Below are 22,729 nucleotides of genomic sequence, written 5' to 3'. Positions count from 1 at the left end.
CAGAGGCAGGCAGATCTCTGAATTCTTTTACAATGTTAAAAGAAAATGTGTGCTTGCTGTCTCCTAAGAATTAAGGGATTGGGGTCTTGGGATGCTGATTCGTAGGATAATCAAAAGGAAACCTGGAGTAATGAAGAAATAAAGTTTCATAGATATGAGAAACAAAGTTATAAAAACAAGATTTTGAGAAATACATCTGGTGGTCAGGATGCCTATGACCAACTTGTGAGAGATACATCTGACCTCAGATGCCCAGTGATATAATAAAGTTTTGGTGATCAAGATTCTGACTAAGCTAATTAAGACAAAACAATAACAACTGTTCTTGGAAAGACCCCCTACCCTTCCCTGTAGTAAATTCCGAGAACAACCACAAGATGCCATCCTGACCCTGCCCCACCACTCAGTTCACCCCTCCCCCAAGGGATGTGCCAACTTAGCCCCTTCCCGGGTCAGGTGTAGGACTGGATGAGGAAAGTGACCAACTGAGCCAAGAACAGCCCTTTGAGCAGGCCTGCCAATACCGGACCAGGTCCTTTGTCCTGTGTGTACCACCAATGAGAAAAGGCCAGCTAATCCTGTTGCTGAAGTCTGCCCTCTGTAACGAATAAAAGTTGTGTGCTTTTTGGGTTCAGGGTTGCCTCTCCCTGCGTGGGAGAGAAAGAGAGCTGTCTGGAGACTCCAGAGAAAGCAGGCTGGAGAGCTGTCTTGATAGCCCTCCATCGTGGACCCACAATTTGACTTTGAGTCACTTGTTTTGCCACTTTCAGAAACTCTCCCTCAGAACCCCTTTCCAAGCGGAGGCTGGTCCTTGGCAAGAATCTAAATAGATTTGTTTTAAAATTACTTGTTGGGGTTGGGGATTTAGCTCAGTGGTAGAGCGCTTGCCTAGGAAGCACAAGGCCCTGGGTTCGGTTCCCAGCTCCGAAAAAAAAAAGAACCAAAAAAAAAATTACTTGTTAGTTATTGAGTCTGTGGCCAGAGGACGACTTGAAGTAGTCAGTTCTTTCTTCCCACCATGTTGATCCCAGGGATCAAAATCAAGTCTGCCTTCATGGCAAACACCTTTGTCTAGTGTTCTCGAATACTCAGTGTCATGAAAGCTCGAGGAAGGTGGAGTTCCTTGGGTGCAAAGACACAAGGCACATGGTCCTGGCTAGTTTCTGTCAACTTGACACAAGCTAGGGTCATCTGAGAGGAGGGAACCACAGTTGAGGAAACACAGCTACATGATGAACAAGCGTGTGGGGAGGGGGGTCTTAATTGATGATTAATGAGGAAGGACTGTACCAATCCTGGACTGGTGATCCTGGGTGCTGTAAAAAGAAAGCAGGCTGAGAAAATCACGGGGAGCTAGTAAGCAACCTCCCTGCATGGCCTCTCCATGACCTCCTGCCTCCCAGTTTTTCCTTTTAAGTGTGATTCAGAATATGAAAAATGAATGATTCCTTTTCTCCCCAAGTTCCTTTAGGTCTGGTGTTCTAATCACAGCATTAGAGAGCAAACTAACAAATAGATGGACCAAGCAGAAAAAGAAACGTTGACTGTGGCCATTGAAGCCAGAGGTGAATGCCCACACCAGTCTTCCAAGCCCGGAAGTGGCTTGAGGCAGGGATGTGTTCTAAGAAGACAACCCGAGCTACATACCCAGAACCTGACTACAGCAAAACATAACCAAGCAACCCTGCCAAGATGGCGCGGCTGCCATTCCACAACCGAAGAGGTTGAGGCAGGATAGTAGTCAGGCCAGACCAGCCCAAGCTGCATAGTGATATCCTGTCTCACAGAGTAGCAGGTAGAGGGCACGTCTATAATATGACATGAACGCACTGACATCTGCCTTGAACCATGACTCCATAAAATCTTGACTAATTTTGAAACGATTGTAGCTAGGCGTGTGTGTGTGTGTTCTGTGGAAGAGTGTCTGCCTGGCATGTTAGGCGTCTTGGTGTTCATCCACTGCACAGGAAAAGGGGAGGGAGGGAAAAGAAAGAGAAGAGAGAGATAAGGAGACGTAAGAGGGAAGAAGGGAAAATGGATGGAGGAGAGAGGAGGGAAGCCGAGAAAGAAGAGGGAGCCCGTAGGAGGGAACCTTGCGAGGTTGAAGCAGCAATGCTCGGTGCTGTGCTTCTCATTGAGGCCGCTAGGGAGCGCTGCGCCTCCTCCAAGCCGCGCGCAGCTAAACACCACGGCCTGAAGGTCCAAAGCTCTGGATACCCAGAAGGAAAGTTTAAAACCAAGCAATTTGGTGTTTCACAACATCAAAGCATGCAACAAAATTAAAATTCATGAGAGTGCTGAAAGGTCAGGCCCTCTTTAAAGGCTGTTCAACTGTTGGTGTCTCCACGCAGTGGGGGCAAGCAGGCCTCCAGATCTCATGTGAGCCACCACGTCTAGCAGCTCTAATGTCTTCCTTCCTTCCTTCCTTCCTTCCTTCCTTCCTTCCTTCCTTCCTTCCTTCCTTCCTTTCTTTCTTTCTTTCTAAAAAAAGAGTTGTTATGCTGCAATCAGGAGGCAGAGGCAGGCAGATTCACAACTACACAGAAAATTCTGCCTCAAAAAACAAAACACAGAGTTGTTTTATTTTCACATATGTGCCTGTGTGTTTGTCTGGGGGAGGGGGGTGTGCATGTGTATGCAATGCTCTCCAAGGCCAGAGCAGGAACAAGGGTTTACAAGCGGTTGTGAACCACCAGACGTGAGAGCTGGGAACTGAATTCAGATCCTCTGCAAGAGCAGAAAATTCTTTTTTTTTTTTTTTTGTTCTTTTTTTCGGAGCTGGGGACCGAACCCAGGGCCTTGCGCTTCCTAGGCAAGCGCTCTACCACTGAGCTAAATCCCCAACCCCAAGAGCAGAAAATTCTTACTCACTGAGCTATCTCTCCAATCTCTCCCTCCCTCCTCCCTCTCCCAGCCTCTCCCCCTCTCCTCTCTGACTCTGGAGCTGGAAGCCAGGCCTTGGCATTTACTAGGCGTTCTTGCTGCTCTCCTACCAGTTCATATGGGGTGAAGTTCTACTGTGATTTTGAGCAGGACACACAATGTGCACAAAAGCTCCTGTGGTCCACTAGGAGGACATGAGAGCAGTTCCAAAAGCTGGCCTGTCCCCTCCAGCAACAGCCCCTCTCCTGCCAGCTCTAAACCCCCCAGTCCCTGATGCGTAGTGCTGGGACAGCAGAGAAAGCTCAGCCTCAAGACTGTGCTTGAGAAACTGCAGGAGTGAGAACAAGGAGCCGCAGCAAACACCCACAGGTCAGGTTTACAGAGAGCCCAGGGCCAAGACCCCAGGGTGGAAAGTGGTGCAGGGAATGGGTCCTGGAGAAGGGACTTGGGATGAACACAGAGAGCTCGGTAAGCTTGCGGGAGAAATGGAGGGACTCCAGTCAGAAGACTGGGGCCTCAGAAAGCCTGGTTTAGAAGGGAAAGGGAGACGGGGAGTGAGTATAGACAGAACTAGTGAGGTCAGTGGGAACCTGACCCCACATGAAGTTGGAGTGCACCCCTCAGGGAGGGAAAAGAGCCAGTGGGGACAAGCTGAGAGCCAGTGGGGACAAGCTGAGAGCCAGTGGGGACAAGCTGAGAGCCAGTGGGGACAAGCTGAGAGCCAGTGGGGACAAGCTGAGAGCCAGTGGGGACAAACTGAGAGTCAGTGGGGACAAGCTGAGAGCCAGTGGGGACAAACGGAGAGGCAACAGGAGGAGACCCATCCCAATATACAGGATGCTGAATTTCAGACCAGACTGGGCTACAGAGTGAGACTCTGTCCCCAGAAGCAAAGGGTGTGGCAGAGTAGAAAAGCACAAGCAAGAGTCTTGTATCCAGCACTAATGATGACGATGATGATGATAATAATAATGATGATGATGATGATGATGATAATAATAATAATAATAATGATGATGTTATTTTTAAAGTGAAGAAGGAGGAAGAAGGGAAGAAAGAGGAAGAAGAGGAAGAAAGAGTGAGAAGAACAAGATAAGCGACAAGCGACAGACAGGATGGTCAGAACACGTAGGCAGCTATGGTCTGCCACTGTCTACCCAGCACCCTGCCTGGGCAGATGTCACTTCAGTGAGGTGGAGGCTGAGCCAGAATCAGGCCACATAGACATAGGCTTCATGACATCTGTAGGGACCTGAGCAAGCCCAGCAAGAGTCAGGACACCTAAGAGGAGTTAAGGGCCCTCGGGTTACAGGAGCAGTGGCCTTGAGCAGAAAATGGTGTTAGGGTCTGAAATTTACTAACCAACTCGGGCAGAGCTTAAGAGTGGGAATTGTTTGTGTGTGGGGGAGAGGGGAGAATGTTAATGAAAGAATTGTGTGTGAGAGAGAACGTGTGTGTGTGTGTGTGTATGTGTGTGTGTGTGTGAGAGAGAGAGAGAGAGAGAGAGAGAGAGAGAGAGAGAGAGAGAGAGTTTGAGTTTCAGCCATCCAAAAAGCATGGATAGCTCGAGCTTGGCCAGGGTTAGTAGTGACACACAACTTTAATCCCAGCTCCCCGGAGGCAAGGGAAAGCACGTCTCTGTGAGTTCAAGGCTGGCCTGGTCTACATAGCAAGTTCCAGGAATGTCAGAGTTACATAGAGACCTTGTCTTAAAATAATAAACAAAACAGAAGTGGCTGGATGACAAATTGTATGCATTATCTAAACTAAGGACAAGAGAGTCAAGGGAAAGCTGGTTTTGTGTGCTGTGCTCCTGCCCACATCCATCCACAGAGTGTCCCTTCCCCCACACTTTGTATCTGTCCTTCTCAGTGTCTCTGTGTGTCAATGTGTCTGTGTGATCATCTGTGTCTCTTTCTGTCTCTGTGTGTGTGTGTGTGTGTGTTTGTGTGTGTGTGTCTGTGTGTGCATCTGTGTGCATGTCTGTGTATCTGTGTGTATCTGTGTGACTGTATGGAGGTCAGAGGAAAACTTGTAGGATTCTGTTCTCTCCCTCCACCATGTGGGACCTGGGGGTTGAACTCAGGTTGTCAGACTTGGCAGCAGGCTTTCTTACCCACTGAGCTGTTGAAAGAACCAGAGCTGGGGCAAATCTGGGGCCAGTGGAAAGATTCCCACCACAAACCTCTGAGCACAAGGACCCCTCCCTTCCAGGAAGAAAAAGGTTGGTTTAGTTCCTGAAACAGCTACAAGCCAAACTGTCACAGGAAGCTACCTGTGGCTTCCAACTAAGCCTCTCCCCTTGAGAAAGTCCTGAACGGTACACTGAGTCCATCTGAAAGTTGTTTCGCTCCACCAAATGCTCATAGTACCCTGCCTAGTTACCATTGTGCAAATTCTGCCCCAATTGTTTGCAAGGTATAAACTCTCTGTCAGAGTCTGCTCAGGGTCGTCTCCCCTTGAAGTGGGACGACCCCGACATATGGAATGATTAAACTCCTCTTACTTTTGCATCTATCACTGTCTCCATGAGTCTCATTCAAAACGTCCTGGAAGAAATTCAATTCGGACCTCACATCATCTTGCCAGCCTGGATTTCCTTCTTAAGTAGACCTACTTCTGGTCACATATCCAGGGAATGGTGAGCAGGGCATATAAATGAACACCTACCATCCAAGCACTGGGAGGTGGAGGCAGGAGAATCAGGAGTTCAAGGTCAGCATCACTACATATCAAGTGCAAGTCTCATCTGGGCTACAGGAGTCTCAAAAAGACAGGAGAAGAAGAAGAAGAAGAAGAAGAAGAAGAAGAAGAAGAAGAAGAAGAAGAAGAAGAAGAAGAAGAAGAAGAAGAAGAAGAGGAGGAGGAGGAGGAGGAGGAGGAGGAGGAGGAGGAGGAGGAGGAGGAGGAGGAGGAGGAGGAGGAGGAGGAGGAGGAGGAAAGAAAGAGAGAGAAAGAAAGAAAGGAAAGAAAGGAAGGAAGGAAGGAAGGAAGAAAGGAAGGAAGGAAAGAAGGGAGAAAAAAGACAGCAAAAAAATGATATGACATCATTGTCCATTATACCCTGGATCTAGAACTCCCTGCAAAGGCCCATGTGTTAGAGGCTGGTCCTTGGGCTAGAGAATGGCTCAGCAGATAGGCATTTATGTTGCTCCTACATAAGGCCTGTTTGGTCCCCAGCACCCAGGTTAGGTGACTCATAGTCACCTGTATGCAGCTCCAGATGCAGGGTGCCCATGCCCTCTTCTGGCCTCCTTAAGCTCTGCACTCACATGCACACACACACAGTTATTAATGAAGAAACTGGAGAAGGGCATGGTGATGCGGGCCTATAATCCCAAACACTATGAGTTCAAGGCCAATCTGGACCGCATAGTGAGACCATGTGTCTCAAAAAGATAAAAGACAGGGTCATCAGTCTGTGTTGCTATTGGGAAATAGTAGCATGTGTAGGAGACAGTATCTAGTGGGAAGAATCATTGCAGTGGATGTTGGCTCCTCCTTCTATCTCTTCCTCTGCCCCAGGCACAAGGCAGGGATTGATGTGCCGGGAGCCAAGCCCACTTATACACCCCCTGTTTCTGGGAAACCTAGCCAGTCACAATAAAAGAAATACACCCGCCATTTGCAGTATCAGGTTCCAGGAACCAAAAGAACTTCAGGAGGGCGGTGACGATAATGAGTTGGCCTTAAGCCCTGTGTGGCCTTCCCACTTGTTTGTCTTTATAAGCCACTGCCCTGAAATAAAGTTTGAGAGCTTGATCAGACTACGACTTGCTCTCCTTCTCTGTGTCTCCTGTCTCCCATTCTTTTACCCCCTTCTCAGGTTCCTGCTGAACCCCCGCAGGCCAGGGCACTGATGCCTCTGAAACTGTGAGCTAAGATAAGCCTTTCCTACCGTGCATACATTCGAGGCTCAAGTGTTGCGTGACAGTATTGGAAATCTGATAACATGCTCTCCTAGACAAATATTCCCGCTCCCACACAGCGTGAGGCTTACCTTTCCCTCTTTCAGGAGCCTTATGCATGCTAAGTGGGTCTGCCACTGAGTCAGGCCCCGACTATTACTATGGGATTCTAAGCAGAGGATCTAATGCAGGGGTGAAGACCCTGCCTAGAATTCTCCAAGGAGGGGTTGGGGTGAGGCTCAGGGATCTTGACCCCTTGCCTAGAATCCCCCAGTGATGGGCTCAGGGAGGAGAGTCCTACTTCAAGAGAAAGAAACAAGACCTGCCGGATACCAAAGGAAGGGAATACAATACACACACACACACACACACACGCACGCACGCACGCACGCACGCACGCACGCACGCACACGCACACGCACACACACACACTGTGGTGGTTTGAATATGCTTGGCCCAGGAAGTGGCACTATTAGGAGGTCTTATTGCCTTGTTGGAGTAGGTGTGGCCTTGTTGGCGGAAGTGTGTCACTGTAGGGATGGGCTTTGAGTCCCTCCTCCTAGCCATGTGGGAGCCAGTCTTCTCTTTGCCTTCCCAACAAGATGTAGAACTCTCAGCAACTCCAGCGCCATCCTTGCCTGGATGTTGCCATGCTTCCTGCCATGAACTGAACCTCCGAGTCTGTAAGCCAGCTAATTAAGCATTGTCCTTTATAAGAGTGGCCTTGGTCACGGTGTCTCTTTACAGCGATGGAACCCTTAGACAGACATATGCACACACACACAAATGCATACACACACACACACACACACACACACACACACACACACACACACCCCGACTGAAGGACAGAACTCAGTTATCATCAAACACAAGTTCTTCTGTTATTCCTGTTATTCTAGGACAACTATGGGAGGAGCCGACCTCAGTGGGATGCCCTGTTGCTAGGCTTGTCACAGGACCCCAGACAGCAGTGGCTGCTCCTGTCTGCCTTCCTGAGCGTGTACTTACTCACAGGCCTGGGAGCCTGCCCATCATCCTGGCCATTGCTGCTGATCCCAGGCTGCACCCCCACCCCCATGCACTTCTTCCTGGCCAACCTGGCCTTGGTGTATGTCTGCTTCACCTCCGCCACCAGTCCCAAGATTCTGGCCAACCATGTGTCAGGACACAAAGGCAACTCTTACTCTGGTTGCCTCCCACAGATATTCTTCATCTGGTTTGCCAGCATCGACAGCTTCCTGCTGACTGCCATGGCCTATGACCGACCACTTGGTGGCTGTCTGTCACCCTCTACATTATACAACGTCAATGACAACTCTGCTCTGTTGAGTTCTTGGTCACTGCACCCTGCCTGGGTCTCACAAATGCCCTCTCACACACAGTTCTCTGACTTGCCTCTCCTTCTGTGTTCCCGACTTCTTCTGTGACCTCAGCCCACTTCTGGAGCTGGCCTGTTCAGATACCTCTCAATGACGCCATGGTGGGCACTGTGGGCACATTGCCCAACATCACCCCTTTGTGGGCATCTTCACAGCAGTGCTGAGGATCCCATCTACAGGAGTGGATGGAAAGCCCTCTCCACCTATAGCTCCCATCCCTCAGCAGTGCCCTGTTCTATGGGACACTGATTGGGGTGTACTTCAGCCCCATATCCTTCCATACAGCCCAGAAGGACACAGCAGCTGCGGCGATGTATGCTGTGATCACCCCCATGCCAGACCCCTTCATCTATACCCTGAGGAACAGGGACATAAAAGGTGCCCCAGGGACCCTTACCCAAGGGCGGCAGTCCTTGTTAGGTAGCCACAGGACTGGGAGTGCAGAAGGGCAGAAGTTATGGTCAGACATTCACATGGCTTCAATTCATCAATTACTTTATTCTTCCAAAGTTGTCTATAGAAGAGTTGTTTGCTTTAGATTTGGTGTGAGTGTGAGTGTGAGTGTGTGTGTGTGAGAGAGATCGTGTTTGTGTGTTAGTGTGTGTGCTTGTATGTGTGCATTTCTGTGTATGTCTCTGTGTGAGTGTGTATATGTGTGTTGTTTGTGGGTGTGAGAGTGTGCGTGTGTGTGTGTTTGCACGTGTGTATGTATGTACTTGAGTGTATGTATTGTAGGAAAGAGTATGCATGTTTGTGTGTGAGTGTGTGTGTTTGATTGTGTGCATATATGTATGTGTGTTTGTATGTGTACGTGAGTGTATGTTTCATGTGTGTGAGTGTGTGTGTGTGTTTGTATGTGTACATGAGTGTATGTTTTGTGTGTGTGAGTGTGTGTGCTTGTATGTGTACATGAGTGTATGTTTTGTGTGTGTGAGTATGTGTGTGTGTGTGTGCACATGTGTGCACATGGAGGCCAGAACAAGGCATTAGCTCCTTAGGATGGGAGTTATAGGTGACTGTGAGTCACCTGAAATGGTGCTGGAAACAGCGTTGGAGGCCTCTGGAAGAGCAGTAAGCGCTCTCGGCGAACACCCTCACTCCATGGTGGAAGGGAAGAGCAAAGGGAGGAGAGGCAGAGGCCAGAAGGAGGAAGAGACAGCTCCACAGGCTAGCTCCCTTATACCGACCGCCCTTTCACAGGGATGGGGTCACTCCTTTAAGTCTAGGTAGGGTTCATCATTTCTCCTTGGTCGTACCATCCTGGACACACCCCCATCTTGTGTGGTCTTGGAATCTAAGCGGGATGAACAAAGTTAATACTTACATGGGAGAATTAATTTTTTTAAAAAAATGTATTTATTTAATGTATATGAGTGCTGTATCCGAATGCATGTCTTAATACCAGAAAGGGACCACAGACACCACCGTAGATGGCTGTGAGCCACCATGTGGATTTAGGAACTGAACTCAGCCAGCGCTCTTTACTGCTGAGTCTTAAGATTTATTTTCTGCCTGAGTATTTTGGGGTGTACATGTGAGTGCCGTGCCCTAGAGGGCCAGAAGGGGACATCAGATGCCCTGGAGCTGGAGTTACAGGCAGTTGTGAACTGTTTGGTACCGATGCGGGAATCCTATCTCGGGTCTTCCGTAGGAGCAGTAAACACTCTCTCCCTAACCACTGAGCCACCTCTCCGCCTCCAGGGCAGACTCAATTCCCCATTCTAGTCTTATGACCTGACCACCACTCATTGGCCACAGCTCTTTGGGGGTGCATTGGGGGTTCCAACTTCCTCCTGTCTTGTATTTCCACCAATCCTGTCTTCTCCCTGTCTGTGTGCTAGGCCTTGCTCAGTTCATATTACAAACTGCAAAGGTACCACCCTCTGGTCTGTGGCCCTCCCTCTACAATCTTGCAGCTTGAAGTCTCCGACATTCACAAGCAGCCATGGCCCAAAACAATGTCAAGTGGAAAATTCCAGACACTTTGCCCAGCATGCTTGACGACCTTACTTTGATCCCTGGGACCTGCATGGTGAAGAAGCAAACTGACTCTCACAGACTGGACTCTGACTCCACAGGCCTGTCACCGAAATCTTGCACACAAGATAAACTCATTAAGAGATAAGAGAAAGTTTGAGAAACAAAGAAACCCTGTGTTTTTTATTTTTATTTTATTTTTTGTGTATATGAGCATTTGCCTACATCTGTGCCTGGCTACCACGTGGGTGTAGTACCCATGGTGGCCAGAAGAGGGCAGTGTATCCCCGTCTCTGGAGTTACATATGGTTGTGAGCTTCCACGTAGGTTCTGGGAACTGAACCTGGGTCTTCTGCAAGAGCAGCCAGTGTTCTTAAGCATGGAGCCGTCTCTCCAGCACCCAAGTTCCCAACCGTGCAGCATTCTACCCATATGATGATATCTTAGGCTGTGCACCTCCACCCTCCCAGGATGGGAGCATCAGTCTATGCAGTGTGGTCATGAGACTTAATCATCTCAGTTTCAAGCTGACGTTCTTGTGCACTTATGTGGAGTTCAAGGCTAGCCTGGGCTACAGAGTGAGACCTTGGAGAGACTGGGTAGAAGGAGAAAGGTTGGGAGAGGGGCGGGGGAGGGGGGAGAAGACTATGTTCCCATAACTTTGTTAGTAGTTATTGTATTATTAGGGTACTGTTGTGCCTAATTTATAAATTAAACTCTAACATTTCTTATATGTATGTATTTAGCATATGTGTGGATGTATGGAAGTGCACCTGTGTCATGACACCTGTGTAGAGATCAGAGGATAACTTGTGGGTATTGAACCTCTCCTCCAAAGTCAGGTCATCAAGCTTGGCAGCAAGCCTCTCTACCCACTGAGCCATCTTACCAGATCAATTATTCTCTCTCTCTCTCTCTCTCTCTCTCTCTCTCTGTGTGTGTGTGTGTGTGTGTGTGTGTGTGTGTGTGTGTGTATTATATCCACAGATGTCACAGGTCCTTTGGAGCTGGGGTTATAGGTGGTTATGAATGCCAGATGTGCGTTCTGGGATCTGAACTCTGAACCTCTGTTAGAGCAGTAGTCACTCTTAACCACTGAGTAACCACCGAGCCTCTCTCCTCTCCCATTAATTAATTTTACCACAGATGTGTCCTGGTTAACTGTCAGATTGATTGGACTAGGAGATGGCTAAGGGGTATTTGCAAGCTCTTGGTAAATACAGGCCTCCCTTGTCACGACAAGGGCTTCTTTCTGCAGCAGATAGAGCCTGTTACCCGGCTCAACTGGTCAAATGTGGACAAGTGGTCATGGGGCACACGATCCCAAATGTGAATTCATTACACAGCCTGACCCTAAGACTCAGGAGAGGACTAGAGAGATGGCTCAGTGGTTAAGAGCACTGACTGCTCTCCCAGAGGTCCTGAGTTCAATTCCCAGCAACCACATGGTGGCTCACAACCATCTGTAATGAGATCTGATGCCCTCTTCTGCTGTGTCTGAAGAGAGCTACAGTGTGCTTATATAAAATAAATTAAAAAAAAAAAAAAAAGACTCGGGGGAGAGAGAGAGGATCTGCAGAATACTTCCAGATACGACCTGGAAGCTGCTCTCTTGATGCCAAGACCCTGTCATCTAAACAAGAAATGCACCATATTGTCCTTTGGGTTTGGTGTTGGTGTTGGTGTTGGTTTTGTCAAGACAGGGTCTCTCTGTGTAGCCCTAGCTGTCCTGGAACTCACTCTGTAGACCAAGCTGGCCTGGAACTCACCTGTCTCTGCCTCTCCAGTGCTGGGATTAAAGGTGTGTGCCACCACCGCCCGGCTTGCACCAAGACATTCTGCCCACACAGGTAGAGCCAAGTGGGCTTGGCTCTGCAGCCCTGAGCCTGAGTTGACCATTGCATTGTCCTCCCAAGTCTCCACAAGACCAACATGGCTGGCAACACGACTCAGCGGAAAAGGCACCAGGACCAAGCCTGACTAGCTGAGCTGGATCCTCAGAATCACGCGGGAGAAGTGAAGCTATTCACAAAGTTGTCCGTGACCTTCATGTGAGTGCTGTGGTGTACAATACCCCTAAAGAAATAAGATGAATTAATTAAGATTTATCTTTATTACGTGTGTGTGTGTGTGTGTGTGTGTGTGTGTGTGTGTGTGTGTGTACGTGTGCTCTCAGAGGTAATGCTGAACCCTGGGATAGGGCAATATGGGTTATGAGGAAGTGGTCACTAGCATTGGCCTTAACAGTCAATGCCCACGACTGACCTAAGCTCTCTACTTCCTAACCTGCCTACAGGTAATAACAAGCTCAGACCGCCCCAGACCAAGACATGCCTTCCATGATGTGTGGACTGTATCTCTCAAACGGTAAGCCAAGTGGGGGAAGCTCCTCATTAAAGAGTAATGGGAAAGTAATTAACACATTCAAAGAAAAAGTTCAAATACATGAGTTTCTTCAGCCACAGTTAAGACTCTAGCACACATTGATGATGGTCCTTGCTCATATCCCTTCAGCCCACACACGGTTCTCAGGCAAACAAACAACTTCCAGCATAGAAATGTCCTTGGCTTGGCTCCACATGAAACAGACAAATCAGGGTGATACATAAGCGCTACTGTTCACGGTGCCCCCACCAAAAAAAAAATGTGTGAATCAAAATATTTTCCTTCTAAAGTCATTACCTGAGTGTTTTGTTATAGAGAGCTGACTAGCATAATCTTGAACTTCCTGACTGGAGTAAGCCACCTTCTCTTAGTACTTGCCCGGTCTCAGGTAATTTGTTATAGCAACAAAAGACGGATGAAAGTAATGAAGGTCAAGAACTGGACAAGTAACCCGGAGCGACAGATCAGCGGGTGCGAGCACTGGCTGTTCTTGCAGAGTGGCCAGGTTCAGTTCCCAGCACCGACTTGCATGGCTCACAACCACCTGTAACTCCAGCTCCAGGGGACCCAACATCCCTTTCGGTCTCCTCAAACACCCGCGCCTGTACATATGTCCATCCAGACGTGAACCGCAGGTCTCCAGACCTTAGCCCAGCTTACTCTGTGATGGAGGCTGTAAAACTCAGTGCACAGACAGCACCACCTTCCAGAATGAAAACGAAGGACTAATCCATCAAAGTCCACAGTTCTGGGACAGTCTCTAAATGTGCTAACCTGGCTTTCTGGCTTCTGTTGTTCTGCTTCTGGTTAACTGAAGCAAGTTAACCCAGGATATGGTTTCAGTGCTTAGAAGCTCACTCTAAGAAAGGCTCAGGGTTGCCCCGGGATCCTGAGCATATAGTGTAGTTGCCGGGCAGCGAATAAAAACTTTCTACATGGGGCTGGGGATTTAGCTCAGTGGTAGAGCGCTTACCTAGGAAGCGCAAGGCCCTGGGTTCGGTCCCCAGCTCCGAAAAAAAGAACCAAAAAAAAAAAAAAAAAAAAAACTTTCTACAGGCTTGAACTGGTGTCTGAGTGGTCTTACCTGATGGGTACCCCACATACATGTAATTTTTTTTCTTTTCTTTTTTTCGGAGCTGGGGACCGAACCCAGGGCCTTGCGCTCGCTAGGCAAGCGCTCTACCGCTGAGCTAAATCCCCAACCCATACATGTAATTTTTTTTAGTAGAAATAAGTGTTTTAAAGGAATTGGATAAGTGAGGTTAGAGTGGTGTCTGAGCAATTAAGAACACTCACTGCTCTATCAGAAACCTCATTTGTAAGTTAAGTGGGGGGCGGGACACCGATCCAGGGTGGGGAAGTGCAGTCTGGAAGCAAGACGCAGACCAGAGCTGGCTAGGGGTCCCTGGGCCTGCAAGGAGGCAGGGGCTGTCTGGTTCTCAGGTCCTCACTGGGGTGCCACAGAAGAGCTGAGAACCACCATGGCATTCCCCTACACTGGAGAAACGAGCCCTCAAAGGACGGAAGACTTCTCCTATTTTTTTTCTTTTTTCCGGAGCTGGGAACTGAACCCAGGGCCTTGCACTTGCTAGGCAAGCGCTCTACCACTGAGCTAAATCCCCAACCCTGACTTCTCCTACTATTGATGCCAGACAATGCCATCCTCTGCTACATATAGGACTGGAGCCATGGGTCCCTCTGTGTGTCCTCTTTTGTTGGTGGTTTAGCCCCTGGGAGCTCGGGGGTCTGCTTGGTTGGTAATTGTTGTTCCTCCTATGAAATTGTTAACCCCCCCAGCTCCTCCATTCTCTCTCTAACTCTTCCACTGGGGTCCCTGTGCTCAGTCGGATGCTTAGCTCCAAGCATCCTCATCTGTGTCACTAAGGCTCTGGCAGAGCCTCTCAGGAGACACCCATATCAGGCTCCTGTCAGCAAGCACTTCTTGGCATCTGCAAAAGTGACTGGGTTTGGTAGCTGCATATGGAATGGATCCACAGGGGGGCAGTCTCTGGATGGCATTTCCTTCAGTGTCTACTCCACTCTTTTTTTTTTTTTTTTTTTTCCTTTTCAACTTGCCTTCTTGACACAATTGCTAAATTCCCCTGACCACCCACCTGTAAGAGCGGCCTCTATGACCACTCCATTTTGAGATCTCACATGGTTGCCAGGTTCTACTCTCCCCAAAGCCTGGGGAAACTGTTCTCCTACCTTTTGACCCTTTGCCTCAAGGGGTCCGGAAGTCTTTTTTTTTTTTTTTTTTTTTTGGTTCTTTTTTTTGGAGCTGGGGACCGAACCCAGGGCCTTGCGCTTCCTAGGCAAGCACTCTACCACTGAGCTAAATCCCCAACCCCTACTCCACTCTTTGTCCCCGTACTTCCTCCCATGAGTATTTTGTTCTGCCTTCTAAAAAGGACTGAAACATCCACATTTGAGAATTTTTTCTTCTTGAGCTTCATACGATCTGTAAATTGTATCTTGGGAATTCTGAGCTTTTAGGCTAATATCCACTTATCAGTGAGTGCATACCATCATGTGTTCTTTTGTGACTGCATTACCTCACTCAGGGTGATATTTTCTGGTTCCATCCATTTGCCTATGAATTTCATGTAGTCATTGTTTTTGATAGCCGAGTAATATTCCATTGTGTAGATGTACCACATTTTCTGTACCCATTCCTCTGTTGAAGGGCATCTGGGTTCTTTCCAGCTTCTGGCTATTATAAATAAGGCTGCTATGAACATAGTGGAGCATGTGTCTTTGTTATATGTTGGGACATCTTTTGGGTATATGCCCAAGAGAGGTATAGCTGGATCCTCAGGTAGTTCAATGTCCAATTTTCTGAGGAACCTCCAGACTGATTTCCAGAATGGTTGTACCAGTTTGCAATCCCACCAACAATGGAGGAGTGTTCCTCTTTCTCCACATCCTCACCAGCATCTGCTGTCAACTGAGTTTTTGAGCCTAGCCAATCTGACTGGTATGAGGTGGAATTTCAGGGTTGTTTTGATTTGCATTTCCCTAATGACTAAGGATGTTGAACATTTCTTTAGGTGCTTCTCTGCCATTCAATATTCCTCAGTTGAGAATTCTTTGTTTACTTCTATACCCCATTTTTTAATAGGGTTATTTGGTTCTCTGGCGTCTAATTTCTTGAATTCTTTGTATATAGTGGATATTAGCCCTCTATCGGATGTAAGATTGGTAAAGATCTTTTCCAAATCTTCTGTGGGTTGCCGTTTTGTCCTAATGGCAGTGTCCTTTGCCTTACAGAAGCTTTGCAGTTTTATGAGGTCTCATTTGTCTATTGTTCATTTTAGAGCATAAGCCATTGGTGTTCTGGTCAGGAAATTTTCTCCTGTGCCTAAGTGTTTGAGGCTTTCTCCCACCTTTTTTTTTTTTTTTTTTTTTTTTTTTTTTTGCTATTAGTTTCAGGGTATATGGTTTTATGGGGAGGTCCTTGATTCACTTGGACTTGAGCTTTGTACAAGAAGATAAGAACCAATTGATTTCCATTCTTCTACATGCTGACCTCCAGTTGAAGCAGCACCATTTGCTGTCTTTTCTCCATTGGATGTTTGTGATGGCTTGCATATGCTTGGCCCAGGGACTGGCACTATTAGAAGGTGTGGCCTTGTTGGAGGGTGTGTCACTGTGGAGTGGGCTTGGGGACCCTCCTTCTAGCTGCCTAAGGATGCTCAGTCTGTTCCTGGCTTCCTTTGGGTGAAGATGTAGAACTCAGCTTCTCCTGCACCATGCCTGCCTGGATACTGCCATGTTCCAGCCTTGATGATAATGGACTGAACCTCTGAACCTGTAAGCCAGCCCCAATTAAATGTCGTCCTTTATAAAACTTGCATGGTCATGGTGTCTGTTCACAGCAGTAAAACCCTAAGTAAGACAATGGTTTTAGCTCCTTTGTCAAGAAAAAAGTGACCATAGGTGTGTGGGTTCATTTCTGGGTCTTCAATTCTACTCCATTGATCTGCCTGCCTGTTTCTGTATCAATAACATGCAGTTTTTATCACTATTTCTCTGTACTACAGCTTTAGGTCAAGGATGGTGATTCCCTCAGAAGTGTTTTTATTGTTGAGGATAGTTTTTGCTATCCTGGGTTTTGGTTATACCAAATGAATTTGTAAATTGCTCTTTCTAACTCTACGAAGAATTGAGTTGGAATTTTGATGGGGATTGCATTGAATCTGTAGTTTGCTTTTGGCAAAATGGCCATTTTTACTATATTAATCCTGTCAATCCATGAGCATGGGAGGTCTTTCCATCTCCTGAGATCTTCTTCAATTTCTTTCTTCAGAGACTTGAAGTTCTTGTCATACAGATCTTTCACTTGCTTGGTTAGAGTCACACCGAGGTATTTTATGTCATTTGTGAGTATTGTGAAGGGTGTCATTTCCCTAATTTTTTTCTCAGCCTGTTCATCCTTTGAGTCGAGGAAGGCTACTGATTTGTTTGAGTTAATTTTATATCCAGCCACCTTGTTGAAGTTGTTTATCAGGCTCAGTGGTTCTCTGGTGGAATTTTTGGGGTCACTTAAGTACACTATCATATCATCTGCAAATAGTGATATTTTGACTTCTTCTTTACCAATCTGTATCCCCTTGATTTCCTTTTGTTGTCTATTGCTCTGGCTAGAACTTCAAGAACGATATTGAATAAGCAGGGAGAGAGCTGAATTGTTGTTCAGTTTCCATGTGTATGTGGGCTTTGTGTTGTTGTTGTTGTTATTGAAGACCAGCCTTAGTCTGAGAGGATTCATGTGATTATTTCAATCATCTTATATCTGTTGAGGCCTGTTCTGTGACTGATTATATGGTTAATTTTGGAGAAGGCACCGTGAGGTGCTGAGGAGAAGGTATATTCTTTTGTTTCAGGATGAAATGTTCTATAGATGTCTGTTAAATCCATTTAGTTCATAACGTCTGTTAGTTTCACTGTGTCTCTGTTTAGCTTCTGTTTCCATGATCTGTCCATTGATAAGAGTGGGGTGTTGAAGTCTCCCACTATTATTGTGTGAGGTGCAATGTGTGCTTTGAGCTTTAGCAAACTTTCTTTTATGAATGTGGGTGCCCTTGCATTTGGAGCAGAGATGTTCAGAATTGAGAGTTCATCTTGGCAGATTTTTCCTTTAATGAGTATGAAGTGTCCTTCCTTATCTTTTTTTGATAACTTTGATTGAAAGTCAATTTTACTCGATATTAGAATGGCTACTCCAGCTTGTTTCTTTAGACCATTTCCTTGGAAAAAATTTCCCAGCCTTTTACTATTATGTATTATGTAATATTATGTAGTGTCTGTTTTTGTCACTGAGGTGTGTTTCCTGTATGTAGCAAAATGCTCCTGTTTATGTATCCAGTCTGTTAGTCAATGTCTTTTTATTGGGGAATTGAGTCCACTGATATTAAGAGATATTAAGGGGGGCTGGGGATTTAGCTCAGTGGTAGAGCGCTTACCTAGGAAGCGCAAGGCCCTGGGTTCGGTCCCCAGCTCCGAAAAAAAGAACCAAAAAAAAAAAAAAAAAGAGATATTAAGGAATAGTGATGACTGTTTCCTGTTATTTTTGTTGTTAGAGGTGGAATTATGTTTGTGTGGCTATTTTCTTTTGGGTTTGTTGAAAGAAGATCACTTTCTTGCTTTTTCTAGGGTGTGGTTTCCCTCCTTGTGTTGGAGTTTTCCATCTATTATCCTTTGTAGGGCTGGATTTGTAGAAAGATATTGTGCAAATTTGGTTTTGTCATGGAATATCTTGTTTTCTCCATCTATGTTAAATTGAGAGTTTTGCTGGATATAGTAACCTGGGCTGGCATTTGTGTTCTCTTACGGTCTGTATGACATCTGCCTAGGATCTTCTAGCTTTCATAGTCTATGTTGAGAAGTCTGGTGTAATTCTGATAGATCTGCCTTTATATGTTACTTGACATTTTCCCTTACTGCTTTTAATATTCTTTCTTTGTTTTGTGCTTTGGTGTTCTGATTATTATGTGATGGGAGGAATTTCCTTTCTGGTCCAATCTATTTGGAGTTCTGTAGGCTTCTTGTATGTTTATGGGCATCCCTTTCTTTAGGTTAGAAAATTTTTCTTCTATAATTTTGTTGAAGATATTTACTGGGCCTTTAAGTTGGGAGTCTTCACTTTCTTCTATACCTATTATCCTTAGGTTTGATCTTCTCATGTGTCCTGGATTTCCTGTATGTTTTGGACCAGGAGCTTTTTGCATTTTGCATTTTCTTTGACTATTCTGTCAATGTGTTCTATGGTATCTTCTGCCCCTGAGATCCTCTCTTCTATCTCTTGTATTCTGTTGACTTGCATGTATCATTCCTGATCTCTTTCCTAGGTGTTCTATCTCCAGAGTTGTCTCTCTTTGTGATTTCTTTATTGTTTCTATTTCTATTTTTAAATTATTTTTTTTTTCGGAGCTGGGGACCGAACCCAGGGCCTTGTGCTCCCTAGGCAAGGGCTTTACCGCTGAGCTAAATCCCCAACCCCCTTATTTCTATTTTTAGATCCTGGATGGTTTTATTCAATTCCTTCACCTGTTTGGTTGTGTTTTCCTGTAAATCTTTAAAGGATTTGTGTTTCCTCTTTAAGTGCTTCTACTTATTTTCCTGTGTTCTCCTGTATTTTTTAAGGGAGTTATTTATGTCCTTCTTAAAGTTGTCTATCATCATCATGAGATGTGATTTTTAAATCCAAGTCTTGTTTTTCCGGTGTATTAGTGTATCCAGTACTTGCTGTGGTGGGAGAACTGGATTCTGATGATGCCAAGTAGCCTTGGTTTCTGTTGCTTATGTTCTTGCCCTCCCTCGCCTCTCACTGGTGTTAGTTGGTCTTGCTGTCTCTGACTGGAACTTGCCCCTTCTTGGGTCTGTGAGCCTGTGATCTTAGGAGTGAGAGCACTCCTGGAAACCAGCTCTCTCCAGGTGGGATTTGGGGATGGAAGGCTGTGGGATACCCTAAGCTCTGATTACAGCTGGACGGTTGTGATGAGCTTTGGCCATGTGATCATGCACTCTGAAAGATGTATCAGTGCTGAGGACAAAGAGCGGACATCCCTGACCCCTTTTCTTAGAGAACTTTCATAGGAAACTTTTTTAGCAAGAACTTAGATGTAAAGATTAAGGTCGGGAGCCATAATGGACAAGCTAATAGCTAGCAGGTGATCTCCCTGAGATAGATGGCCTGCTTCAGATAGGTTCACCCTTATTGAGCAAGGTTGTGAGGGAGTTCATTTTAGGAAAGATTCCCACTGTTAATATGTTTTTCCTGTTATTATTAAACATATATAGCAATCATTAAGTAACAGCACACCCCTTTGGAGCAGATCTCTGCAGATCTATGAAGTACTGTCTCGTAGTGATGCTATGTAAACAAATAGATGATTTCTTTGAACAAAAAAAATAGTTAAAGGGAATAACACTCGAAATGTATATAAGAAATACTCAAGTTAATAAAAAAAAAGATTTCTTAAGTCTTAATGATGATCCTATAAGAATTCCTAAAATTATAGCGTGATTATTAAGCTCTTTTATAGTGGAACTGCTGTTAGGTCCTTTCTGATAGTCAAAACTGCAGTGAGGACTCAGTCAGTCTCCCAAGTGTCACCAATGCATTGCTCTTAGCTGCTAACCAGACTTCCTCCTACTCAAGAGCACATTCCAAGAGGTTGTAAAATAATTAACCAAAGGTCATAAAAAGGAAACTAACGATTTATTATAGGTGCTAGAACAGAAGATAAAATGCTGACTGGGTTTATCTATGCAAAACTTCACTAATAACTTAGCTATGGTTTTAAACCTGCAGGGAATCTGTGGAGCTAAGACAGGTGATGGATGTTTAGCCAGATAATTACTCCTGATGGATATGCATGTAAACATTCTCTGCTGTAAACTCCTATCTCAATTTATGATTTGATTTTTTTGTGTGAACTTGTGATGAATTTTGTAACATGTAAGAAATGAGAGACAGAGAGAGAGAGACAGAGACAGAGATACAGAGAGAGAGACAGAGAGAGACAGAGAGAGAGAGAGACAGAGAGACAGAGAGACAGAGAGAGACAGAGAGAGACAGAGAGAGAGACAGAGAGAGACAGAGAGAGACAGAGAACTTTTTTCCCTTAGGAGAAGTTTTTGCTTTTCCTCACTTAGAAGAATTTTTCCCTTTCCCCCCCTAGGACCTTTCTGCTTCCCCCCTTAGATAGCTTTCTTAGAAAATTTTTTACAACATAGTAATATATGCTGTGATCACTTTTCAAAGTGTCTCTTCTTCCTGCCACCTCCGTCTAGCAGGCTGAGAGTTAGAGCCCAGCAGTTCCTGCTGAGACAGAACAAAGGCTGTGTACTTCCTGTTTGAGTAGTCAAAGTGAATTGACTCCTGCAAATTATCTTCTGACCTACAGATACCACACACACACACACACACACACACACACACGCACACACACACAAATACATGCATGCATACATACATACATACAATGTAAAAATATCTCTTAAAGAAATTAGAAAGAGGGGCTGGGGATTTAGTTCAGTGGTAGAGCACTTACCTAGGAAGCGCAAGGCCCTGGGTTCGGTCCCCAGCTCTGGAAAAAAAGAACAAAAAAAAAAAAAAAAAGAAAGAAAGAAATTAGAAAGAGGTCATCACCAACCCAGCTACATTACCTGATCTATGATGGTGACCTGCCTGCATGAAATGCCTGAGCACAAAAGCTGGAGAGTGACCAACCAACCATTCGCTGATTAGAGTTAACTGCGTGAGAAAGAACCCGTTCCTAACACTGCTCCCATGGCCAAGAACCTGAAACCAGGCAGGCCATAGGCCTGTGTGAAAACCTAACACTGCTGTTCTACCAGGCAAACAACAGTACCAAGCCTCCCAACGGAATTCGACTGTGGCCTTAGGGCAGCGCCCTGTTCAGCCATCATCTTCTCTTGTGGTAGATGGGAACCAACACAGAAACCCACAACTGGGCAATGTGCAGAGTATGAGAGACCTTGAGACACTCAGTCATAAATGGGATGTCCCCTTCGAACACCTCTCCTCAGGGCGCCGAGAGCCCCGTGGAAGAGGAGGCAGAAAGACTATAAGAGCTAGAAGGGATGGGGGGCACCACAGAGACCGTGGCACCATGCACAGGGTCTACAAGGGCCTAAGCCAGATCAGGTCCCAGTGCTGAGAGGGGGAGGGGGCATTACCCTGAAACTGTGTCCAACAAAGGAAAAGTTAGTTTTCTCCAGTGTGGTCCCCATGGCTATACAAGCCACACTTAAGGGCAACTCCCCTGCCCAACAGTAGAGACCGACACAAAGCCAACTCAGTGCTTTTTGGCTCATGTTGCTTTGTTTGGGCATTTTCGTTTTATTACTGGTCTTTTGCTTGTAAATTATGATTCCCAATTTTGTGTTTTTATGGGAGTGTGTGTGTGTGTTTGCTTTTTTTGTTTTATTTTATTCTGCCTTGCTTGCTTTTTTGTTTGTCTATTTGTTTTTCTGTTTTCTAAGAGATAGAAGGAATGGAGTTGGGTATGTGGGAGGTGGAGAGGGTCTGGGAGGAGTTGGGGGAGGGGAAACGTCATCAGAAAATATTGTATGAAAAAAATAGCTTCACTTAAAAATTTTTAAAGAAAAAAATAAAAACCACCTATGCCGTGGGTTGTCCTGATGCTGTTTGTATTCTAGTGTTAATTCTGCCCCCTCAAGAGGGGTTGCCTCCATGGAGGGGAAAGGTGGGACTGGAGGTCTTTGAGATTGGGGGCAGGTGGAGAGAAGACAGAAGAGGAGGAAGTAATGGTGAGCAGACCAGCATGGCCAGGAGGAACGGCAAGTGGCAAGGGGTCTCATAGCTGGGGAATAAGCTAGTATACTGTTAGATCTGCCCGATCTAGGCATACAGCTTATAATTATAATAACTGGGCTATGTGTTTTTGTGGGATGATGTCACAGGTGAGGCAGGTACAGGATAGAATGAGGCCTGTCATTGGGCAAGAAGGAAGGATGGGCGGGAGAAAAGTTTGAAGGAAGAGGAGGAGACGGGAACGGAAGAGGGGAGGAGACAGAGGTTAGCCGCGAGACATCATGGAAGCTGATGTTAAGAGTCCACGCTGCTAGGGGTTGGGGATTTAGCTCAGTGGTACAGTGCTTGCCTAGCAAGCGCAAGGCCCTGGGTTCGGTCCCCAGCTCCGA

The 22,729-nt window shown here is 46.1% G+C and overlaps 1 pseudogene; it reads left to right on the top strand.

The window, feature by feature from the left end:
- Olr1648-ps (olfactory receptor pseudogene 1648) lies at window positions 7,694-8,598 on the top strand (annotated as a pseudogene).

This window comes from Rattus norvegicus, chromosome 16 (genome assembly GCF_036323735.1).
Source record: "Rattus norvegicus strain BN/NHsdMcwi chromosome 16, GRCr8, whole genome shotgun sequence".
In the NCBI taxonomy this organism is placed as follows: Eukaryota; Metazoa; Chordata; class Mammalia; order Rodentia; family Muridae; genus Rattus; species Rattus norvegicus.
This window is presented reverse-complemented; position numbering and strand designations above follow the sequence as displayed.